This window comes from Triticum aestivum, chromosome 7A (assembly GCF_018294505.1).
Source record: "Triticum aestivum cultivar Chinese Spring chromosome 7A, IWGSC CS RefSeq v2.1, whole genome shotgun sequence".
Taxonomy (NCBI): domain Eukaryota; kingdom Viridiplantae; phylum Streptophyta; class Magnoliopsida; order Poales; family Poaceae; genus Triticum; species Triticum aestivum.
In genome coordinates, this window is record NC_057812.1 from 263345061 (window position 1) to 263355886 (window position 10826).

A 10826-nucleotide genomic window follows, 5' to 3' on the forward strand; every position below is an offset into this window, starting at 1 on the left:
AGGGACGAGGCACACCCGCTCTCCTTTGGAGGGATTAGGGGCATTCTCTGCTTGCTCTCCGCCGTTGTAGACGGCAAGACCGGCTCGAACCGGGACCATATAGGCCGGGGGAGAAATCCCTTGGTCTGGAGTGTCACTAGCTCGCTATGCGGGATGGAACATCTCTCCCAATATCCAGGCTTAGGGCTGGAAGGGCGAGGGGAGGAGTTGCGACGGCTGGCCATGGTGGAATGGACCTTTGTCGGATGCGCTCTGATGAACACTCGCGGAGGGGAGAGGTGTGGATTGGATCTAAATCCTCGTCCCCTTAAATAGGGCAGCTCATTTACGCGGCTAGGGGTGTGAATGTAAAAACACTCAGACTTTTCATATTCGTTTGACACGTGGGGAGCGGCCATTATTGGGCGTAGAAGCCAAGGAGCGCAACATCTACAAGAAACCGGACTTTATTCAAACAGGTACACGGAATTTGGAGGAGAACCCTTGCAATGCCGAAGACAATCTGCACGCCAGACTCATCATCATTGAAGCCTGGTTCGGGGGCTACTGAGGGAGTCCTGGATTAGGGGGTGTCCGGACAGCCGGACTATATCCTTTGGCCAGACTGTTGGACTGTGAAGATACAAGATTGAAGACTCCGTCCCGTGTCCAGAAGGGACTTTCCTTGGCGTGGAAGGCAAGCTTGGCGATACGGATATGCAGATCTCCTACCATTGTAACCGACTCTATGTAACCCTAACCCTATCCGGTGTCTATATAAACCGGAGGGTTTTAGTCCGTAGGACAAGGTACACATCAACAATGATACCATAGGCTAGCTTCTAGGGTTTAGCCTCCTCGATCTCGTGGTAGATCTACGCTTGTACTACCCATATCATCAATATTAATCAAGCAAGACGTAGGGTTTTACCTCCATCGAGAGGGCCCGAACCTGGGTAAAACTTCGTGTCCCTTGCCTCCTGTTACCATCCAACCTAGACACATAGTTCGGGACCCCCTACCCGAGATCCGTCGGTTTTGACACCGACAATCGTCATTCTAAATTTGCTCCTAAATCTCATGAAGGTTTCCTACTTGGTTATGGCTCAAACTCTCACACTTACCGTGTCTACAACAATTTCACCCGAAAGGTTGAAGAGACGGTAGATGTGAAGTTTGATGAATATAACGGCTCACAAGTAGAGCAATTGCCAAGTGATGTAGGAGACAAAGACCCTTCGGAAGCAATTCAAGACTTGTCCATTGGCAAGATTCGTCCAACGGAAGTGAAGGAGAGTACCTCGTCCGTCCAAGTGGAAGCTTCTACCTCACGACAAGGTGAACCAAGAGTTGATACGGAAGCATCCACAAGTGGGACACGCCAAGATGAAGAAAATGAGGAAGCGCACCAAGATGAACATCAACAACCTCCTTCTCCACCACGACAAGAGAACGACAGCGTCAACAATGACGAAGGCCAAGAAGAAGCACAAGATGAAGAGGATGTTCCACCCCGACCCAAGCAAAAGCTTTCACGAGTTCGAGCAAGAATTGCTAAGGATCATCCCGTCGAGCAAATCTACAATGATATCCAAACCGGGAGAATCACTCGCTCTAAAACTCGTTTAGCTAACTTTTGTGAATATTACTCATTCATCTCTAGCATTTAACCTATGAAGGTTGAAGAAGCATTGGAGGATCCGGATTGGATAAACGCTATGCATGAAGAGCTACACAACTTTGAGAGAAATCAAGTGTGGACATTGGTCGAGAAGCCCAACAACAACCACAACATCATTGGTACCAAATGGGTGTTTCGCAACAAGCAAGATGAAGATGGACAAGTGGTTCGCAACAAAGCACGTCTCGTTGCCCAAGGCTACACACAAGTTGAAGGTATGGACTATGGTGAGACATATGCTCCCGTTGCTAGACTTGAGTCCATTCGCATCTTACTTGCTTATGCTAATCACCATGATATCACCTTGTACCAAATGGACATTAAAAGTGCTTTTCTAAATGGCAAAATTGAGGAAGAAGTTTATGTTAAGCAACCTCCCGGCTTCTTCAATCCTAAGAAACCTAATCATGATTACAAACTTCACAAAGCCCTTTATGGTCTTAAACAAGCTCCTAGAGCATGGTATAAATGCTTGACCAAGTTCCTTATTGAAAAAGGCTTTGAAATTGGTAAAATTGATTCTACTCTTTTTACTAAAAGGGTTAATGGAGAACTATTTGTGTGCCAAATTTATGTTGATGATATCATATTTGGTTCAACTAACCCTCATTTTAGTGAGAAGTTTGGAAAGCTAATGTCGGAGAAGTTCGAGATGTCTATGATGAGTGAACTCAAATTCTTTCTTGGTTTGCAAATCAAGCAAACTAAGGAAGGTACCTTTGTCTCTCAAACGAAGTACACCAAGGACTTATTCAAGAAGTTCAATATGCAAGAATGCAAATGTATGACTACACCCATGCCTACTAGTGGACATCTTGATCTGACCAAAGATGGTGAACCGGTTGATCAAAAGGTTTATCGCTCTATGATTGGTTCATTGTTATATCTGTGTGCCTCTCGTCTCGATATTATGCTAAGTGTGTGCATGTGTGCACGATATCAAGCTGCTCCTAAAGAGTGTCATCTTAAGGCTGTGAAAAGGATAGTGAGATACCTAATCCATACACCAAATTTTGGCATTTGGTATCCCAAGAGGTCCTCTTTTGATCTTGTTGGCTACTCCGATTCGGACTATGCCGGAGACAAGGTTGATAGAAAATCCACTTCGGGTACTTGTCAATTCCTTGGTAGATCTCTTGTGTCTTGGTCTTCCAAGAAACAAAACTCGGTATCCTTATCCATCGCCAAAGCGGAATACATTGCCGCTGGTTCATGTTGTGCTCAATTACTTTGGATGACCCAAAATCTTAATAGCACTTTCATTGCTATGTGACAATGAAAGTGCTATTAAGACTGCTCACAATCCCGTGCAACATTCTCGAACCAAGCATATTGAAGTTCGTCATCATTTCATTCGAGATCATGTTGCAAAAGGGGACATTAACCTTAAGCATGTTCACACCGATAAGCAATTGGTGGATATATTCACTAAACCACTTGATGAGAAAGTGATTTGCAGGTTGAGAGGTGAATTGAACATCATTGATGCTTCAAACTTGGAGTAGGAACTCCATTTGATACATGCGAGGCATGAGCCTGTGACTAATCCTCGATATTTCTCTTATGATGCTATTCATGTGTCTTGGATATATTTGTACCTTGCATGTTATCTAACCCGTGTAGGTACTTGGTTGAATCTAAATCTATGAGATTGTAACTCACTCACATCTTGAGCAATCTCTACATCACCAAGTCTCTACACAATGATGGTTGAAGACAAGGAAGCACGAAACCATTCAAACATATCCTTTGGCAAATTCTATGTTGAGTCTCATGATTGTCATTTTGGATACACAAGTGCTCTTCCTTGCAAAGCTAACCCATGTAGGTAGATGAACTCAAACTCCAAGTGGTGCTCCCAACTCTTGATGAACTACATCAACCTTGAGCAACCCACACAAGTTCAACTACATGATCAAGATCAACACCACCACCCAAGGTATGTTATTCCATCTTAGAGAAGCTTTACTCCAAGTCATGAGCCAAAGCAACTCGACAAGATGTGAATACATCAAGATGCTTAAACGAAAAATGGTAACCCCATTTTGAGCTTAAACGATGAGTATGACCTATGATCAAGTGCTCTCACTTGACTCCTAAGTCAATATACTCTAACATAGGTAACTTTGTCACCGACCATTTCTAGATGAAGTTCTCTAGTGTTTCTCTGTGCTTTTGCATTTGCATATTTGTTTCCCCTTTCAAAAAAAACTTCATCTAGAACTTTTCGTTTCTTTTCTTTCCTTTCTGTTCTGCATTTTCTGCATCCAATTCGTTGCAAATCTTTCAGTTAATTCCTTGCATATCCGTGTGAGATCTTATTTGTCTAGTGAGATGAGGTGACAAGTGGTTTCACTCTGATGAACTCGGTCACACCGGTTTGTTCTCTTCGACCCAACTGAAATCTTTCGGTGCAACCGAAGCACACAACTCGGAGTCACCGATTCCATCACAGGAAAACCAACTTGCCACTTATTCCTGATTTCTGTTTGCTCCAGCTCCACTCAATGATTCTTGTCCTCTACCAGCATCATATTAGACATGCTGCTTTGCTCTGTGACTCGAGACCAACCCATTTGTATCACATGTCCAGAAGAGCCCTTCTTGGAAATTGATGTCAAAGGGGGAGAGAGAGATCACATCAAAGCTTAATCCTTCCTATAGGGGGAGAAAGAGAGAATACTCAGGGGGGGAGAGTTTCTCAACTAGGAGAAAGTAAAATCATCAAAGATCATCAAAGACCCCACATGCTTGGTGTTCAATGTTGGAAATATGCCCTAGAGGCAATAATAAATTGATTATTATTATATTTCCTTGTTCATGATAATCGTTTATTATCCATGCTAGAATTGTATTGATAGGAAACTCAGATACATGTGTGGATACATAGACAACACCATGTCCCTAGTAAGCCTCTAGTTGACTAGCTCGTTGATCAATAGATGGTTATGGTTTCCTGACCATGGACATTGGATGTCGTTGATAACGGGATCACATCATTAGGAGAATGATGTGATGGACAAGACCCAATCCTAAGCCTAGCACAAAGATCGTGTAGTTCGTATGCTAAAGCTTTTCTAATGTCAAGTATCATTTCTTTAGACCATGAGATTGTGCAACTCCCGGATACCGTAGGAATACTTTGGGTGTGCCAAATGTCACAACGTAACTGGGTGGCTATAAAGGTACACTACAGGTATCTCCGAAAGTGTCTGTTGGGTTGGCACGAATCGAGACTGGGATTTGTCACTCCGTGTAAACGGAGAGGTATCTCTGGGCCCACTCGGTAGGACATCATCATAATGTGCACAATGTGACCAAGGAGTTGATCATGGGATGATGTGTTACGGAACTAGTAAAGAGACTTGCCGGTAACGAGATTGAACAAGGTATCGGGATACCGACGATCGAATCTCGGGCAAGTATCGTACCACTAGACAAAGGGAATTGTATACGGGATTGATTGAATCCTCGACATCGTGGTTCATCCGATGAGATCATCGTGGAACATGTGGGAGCCAACATGGGTATCCAGATCCCGCTGTTGGTTATTGGCCGGAGATTTATCTCAGCCATGTCTGCATGACTCCCGAACCCGTAGGGTCTACACACTTAAGGTTCGATGACGCTAGGGTTATAGGGAATAGATATACGTGGTTACCGGATGTTGTTCGGAGTCCCGGATGAGATCCCGGACGTCACGGGGAGTTCCGGAATGGTCCGGAGGTAAAGATTAATATATATAGGAAGTATGGTTTTGGCCACCGGAATTGTTTCGGGCATCACCGGTAGTGTACCGGGACCATCGGAGGGGTCCGGGGGTCCACCAGGTGGGGCCACCAGCCCCGGAGGCCTACATGGGCCAATAGTGGGAAGGGACCAGCCCCTAAGTGGGCTGGGGCGCCTCCCCACCAAGGCCCATGCGCCTAAGGGGAAGAGGGGGCAAACCCTAAGGGCAGATGGGCCTTAAGGCCCATGCCTGGTGCGCCTCCCTCTCCCCCTCCACTTGGCCGCCACCCTAGATGGGATTGGGGCTGGCCGCCGCCCCTAGGGTGGAACCCTAGGTGGGGAGCACCCCTCCCTCTCCCCTATATATACTTGAGGACTTGGGGCCGCCAATAGATGAGTTCCTCTCCTTCTTGGCGTAGCCCTACCCCTCTCCTTCCTCGTCTCTTGTGGTGCTTGGCGAAGCCCTGCTGGAGTACCACGCTCCTCCACCACCACCACGCCATCGTGCTGCTGCTGGATGGAGTCTTCCCCAACCTCTCCTTCTCCCCTTGCTGGATCAAGGCATAGGAGACATCACCGGGCTGTACGTGTGTTGAACACGGAGGTGCCGTCCGTTCGGCACTAGGATCATCGGTGATTTGGATCACGACGAGTACGACTCCATCAACCTCGTTCACTTGAACACTTCCGTGTAGTGATCTACAAGGGTATGTAGATGCACTCTCCTTCCCTCGTTGGTAGACTTCTCCATAGATTGATCTTGGTGATGCATAGAAAATTTTGAATTTCTGCTACGTTCCCCAATAGTGGCATCATGAGCTAGGTCTATGCGTAGTTTCTATGCACGAGTAGAACACAAAGTAGTTGTGGGCGTTGATTTTGTTCAATATGCTTACCATTACTAGTCCAATCTTGATTCGACGGCATTGTGGGATGAAGCAGCCCGGACCGACCTTACACGTACTCTTACGTGAGACTGGTTCCACCGACTGACATGCACTAGTTGCATAAGGTGGCTAGCGGGTGTCTGTCTCTCCCACTTTAGTCGGATCGGATTCGATGAAAAGGGTCCTTATGAAGGGTAAATAGCAATTGGCATATCACGTTGTGGTTTTTGCGTAGGTAAGAAACGTTCTTGCTAGAAACCCATAGCAGCCACGTAAAACATGCAAACAACAATTAGAGGACGTCTAACTTGTTTTTGCAGGGTATGCTATGTGATGTGATATGGCCAAGAAGAATGTGATGAATGATATGTGATGTATGAGATTGATCATGTTCTTGTAATAGGAATCACGACTTGCATGTCGATGAGTATGACAACCGGCAGGAGCCATAGGAGTTGTCTTTATTTATTGTATGACCTGCGTGTCATTGAACAACGCCATGTAATTACTTTACTTTATTGCTAACCAATAGCCATAGTAGTAGAAGTAATAAGTTGGTGAGACAACTTCATGGAGACACAATGATGGAGATCATGATGATGGAGATCATGGTGTCATGCCGGTGACGATGATGATCATGGAGCCCCGAAGATGTAGATCAAAAGGAGCAATATGATATTGGCCATATCATGTCACTATTTGATTGCATGTGATGTTTATCATGTTTATACATCTTATTTGCTTAGAACGACGGTAGCTTAAATAAGATGATCCCTCACTAAAATTTCAAGAGAAGTGTTCTCCCTAACTCTGCACCGTTGCGAAAGTTCGTCGTTTCGAAGCACCACGTGATGATCGGGTGTGATAGATTCTTATGTTCGGATACAACGGGTGTTGACGAGCCTAGCATGTACAGACATGGCCTCGGAACACATGTGAAACACTTAGGTTAACTTGACAAGCCTAGCATGTACAGACATGGCCTCGGAACACGGAGGACCGAAAGGTCGAACATGAGTCGTATAGAAGATGCGATCAACATGAGATGTTGACCGATGATGACTAGTCCGTCTCACGTGATGATCGGACACGGCCTAGTTGATTCAGATCATGTATCACTTAGATGACTAGAGGGATGTCTATCTGAGTGGGAGTTCATAAGATGAACTTAATTATCCTGAACATAGTCAAAAGGTCTTCGTAAATTATGTCGTAGCTCGCGCTTCAGTTCTACTGTTTACATATGTTCCTAGAGAAAAATTAGTTGAAAGTTGATAGTAGCAATTATGCAGATAGTAGAAGGCTTATGTCCTTAATGCACCGCTCAGTGTGCTGAACCTCGAATGTCGTTTGTGGATGTTGCGAACATCTGACATACACGTTTTGATGACTACATGATAGTTCAATGCGTAATGCTAAATGGTTTAGAATTGAGGCACCAAAGACGTTTTTGAAACATCGCAGAACATATGAGATGTTCCAAGGACTGAAATTGGGATTTCAGGCTCGTGCCCACGTCAAGAGGTATAAGACCTCCGACAATTTTCTTAGCCTGCATAATAAGGGAGAAAAGCTCAATCTTGAGCTTGTGCTCAGATTGTCTGAGTACAACAATCACTTAAATCGAGTGGGAGTTGATCTTCCAGATGAAATAGTGATGGTTCTCCAAAGTCACTGCCACCAAGCTACTAGAGCTTCGTGATGAACTATAACATATCAGGGATAGATATGATCCTTGAGCTATTCGCGACACTGCGAAAGTAGAAATCAAAAGGGAGCATCAATCGTTGATGGTCAGTAAAACCACTAGTTTCAAGAAGGGAAAGGGCAAGAAAGGGATACTTCATGGAACAAAAAAATCAGTTGCTGTTCTAGTGAAGAAACCCAAAGTTGAACCCAAGCCCGAGACTAAGTGCTTCTGTAATAAGGGGAATAGTCACTGAAGCAGAACCACCCTAGATACTTGGTAGATGAGAAGGCTGGCAAGGTCGACAGAAGTATATTGGATATGCATTATAATGTGTACTTTACTAGTACTCCTAGTAGCACCAGGGTATTACATACCGGTTCGGTTGCTAAGTGTTAGTAACTCGAAACAAAACGCTACGGAATAAACGCAGACTAGCTAAAAGGTGAGATGCCGATATGTGTTGGAAGTATTTCCAAAGGTTGATCAAATACGCTCCCTCTACCATCGAGATTGGTATTAAAACCTAAATAATTGTTATTTGGTGTTTGCGTTGAGCATAGACATGATTGGATTATGTCTATCGCGATACGGTTATTCATTTAAGGAGAATAATGGTTACTCTGTTTATTTGAATAATACCATCCCGATCGTAGTGATACACATTTTCATGCCAAAGGTATAAGATAGTAATGATAGTACCACACAAATGTGGCACTACAATTTGAGTCATATTGGTATAAAACGCATGAAGAAGCTCCATGTTGATGGATCTTTGGACTCACTCATATTGGTATAAAATGCATGAAGAAACTCTATACAGATGGATCGTTTGGACTCACTTGATTTTGAATCACTTGAGACATGCAAATCATACCACATGGGCAAGATGACTGAAAAGCCTCGTTTTCAGTAAGATGGAACAAGAAAGCAACTTGTTGGAAGTAATACATCTTGATGTGCGCAGTCCAATGAGTGCTGAGGCATGTAGTGAATATCGTTATGTTCTTACTTCACAGATGATTTGAGTAGATACTGAGTATATTTACTTGATGAAACATAAGTCTAAATTATTGAAAGGTTCAAGTAATTTCAGAGTGAAGTTGAACATCATCGTGACAAGAGGATAAAATGTCTATGATATGATCGTAGAGATGAATATCCGAATTACGAGTTTGGCATAGAATTAAGACATTGTGGAAATTGTTTCACAACTAATACAGCCTGGAACACCATAGTGTGATGGTGTGTCCGAACATCATAACTGCACCCAATTGGATATGATGCATACCATGATGTCTCTTATCGAATTACCATGATAGTTTATGGGTTAGGCCTTAGAGACAACCACATTCACTTTAAATAGGGCACCACGTAACTCCGATGAGATGACACCGTATGAACTATGGTTTAGAGAAACCTAAGCTGTCATTTCTTAAAAGTTTGGGGCTGCAACGCTTATGTGAAAAAGTTTCAGGCTGATAAGCTTGAACCGAAAGCGGATAAATGCATCTTCATAGGACACCCAAAACAGTTGGGTATACCTCCTGTCTCAGATCCGAAAGCAATAGGGATTGTTTCTGAAATCGGGTCCTTTCTCGAGAAAAAGGTTTCTCTCGAAAGAATTGAGTGGGAGGATGGTGGAGACTTGATGAGGTTATTGAACCGTCACTTCAACTAGTGTGTAGCAGGGCACAGGGAGTTGTTCCTGTGGCACCTACACCAATGGAAGTGGAAGCTTATGATAGTGATCATGAAACTTCGGATCAAGTCACTACCAAACCTCGTAGGATGACAAGGATGCGTACTACTTCAGAGTGGTACGTAATCCTGTCTTGGAAGTCATGTTGCTAAACAACAATGAACCTATGAGCTATGGAGAAGCGATGGTGGGCCCGGATTCCAAAAAAAATGGCTCGAGGCCATAAAATCCGAGAGAGGATCCATGTATGAAAACAAAGTGTAGACTTTGGAAGAACTACTTGATAGTCATAAGGCTGTTGGGTGCAGATGGATTTTAAAAGGAAGACAGACAATGATGGTAAGTGTCACCATTGAGAAAGCTCGACTTGTCATTAAGATGTTTCCCGACAAGTTCAAGGAGTTGACTATGATGAGACTTTCTCACACGTAGAGATGCTAAAAGTCTGTTGGAATTATGTTAGCAGTTACTGCATTATTTATAAAATCATGCAGATAGGATGTCAAAACATTGTTTCCTTGACGATTTTCTTGAGGAAAGGTTGTATGAGATACAACCAGAAGGTTTTGTCAATCCTGGAAAAATGCTAACAAGTATGCAAAGCTCCAGCAATCCTTCTAAGGACTGGAGTAAGCATCTCGGAGTTGGAATGTACGCTTTGATGAGATGATCAAAGATTTTGGGTTTATACATAGTTTATGAGAAACTTGTATTTCCAAAGAAGTGAGTGGGAGCACTATAAAATTTCTGATGAGTATATGTTGTTGACATATTGTTGATCGGAAATGATGTAGAATTTCTGGAAAGCATATAGGGTTATTTGAAAAGTGTTTTTCAATGGAAAACCTGGATTAAGCCACTTGAACATTGAGCATCAAGATATATAAGGATAGATCAAAATGCTTAATGGTACTTTCAAATGAGCACATACCTTGACATGATCTTGAAGGTGTTCAAGATGGATCAGTCAAAGAAGGAGTTCTTGCCTGAGTTGTAAGGTATGAAGTTAAGACTTAAAGCTCGACCACGGCAGAATAGAGAGAAAGGACGAAGGTCGTCCCCTATGCTTAGACATAGGCTCCATAGTATGCTATGCTGTGTACCGCACCTGATGTGTGCCTTGCCACATGTCTGGCAAGAGGGTACAAAGGTGATCAAGGA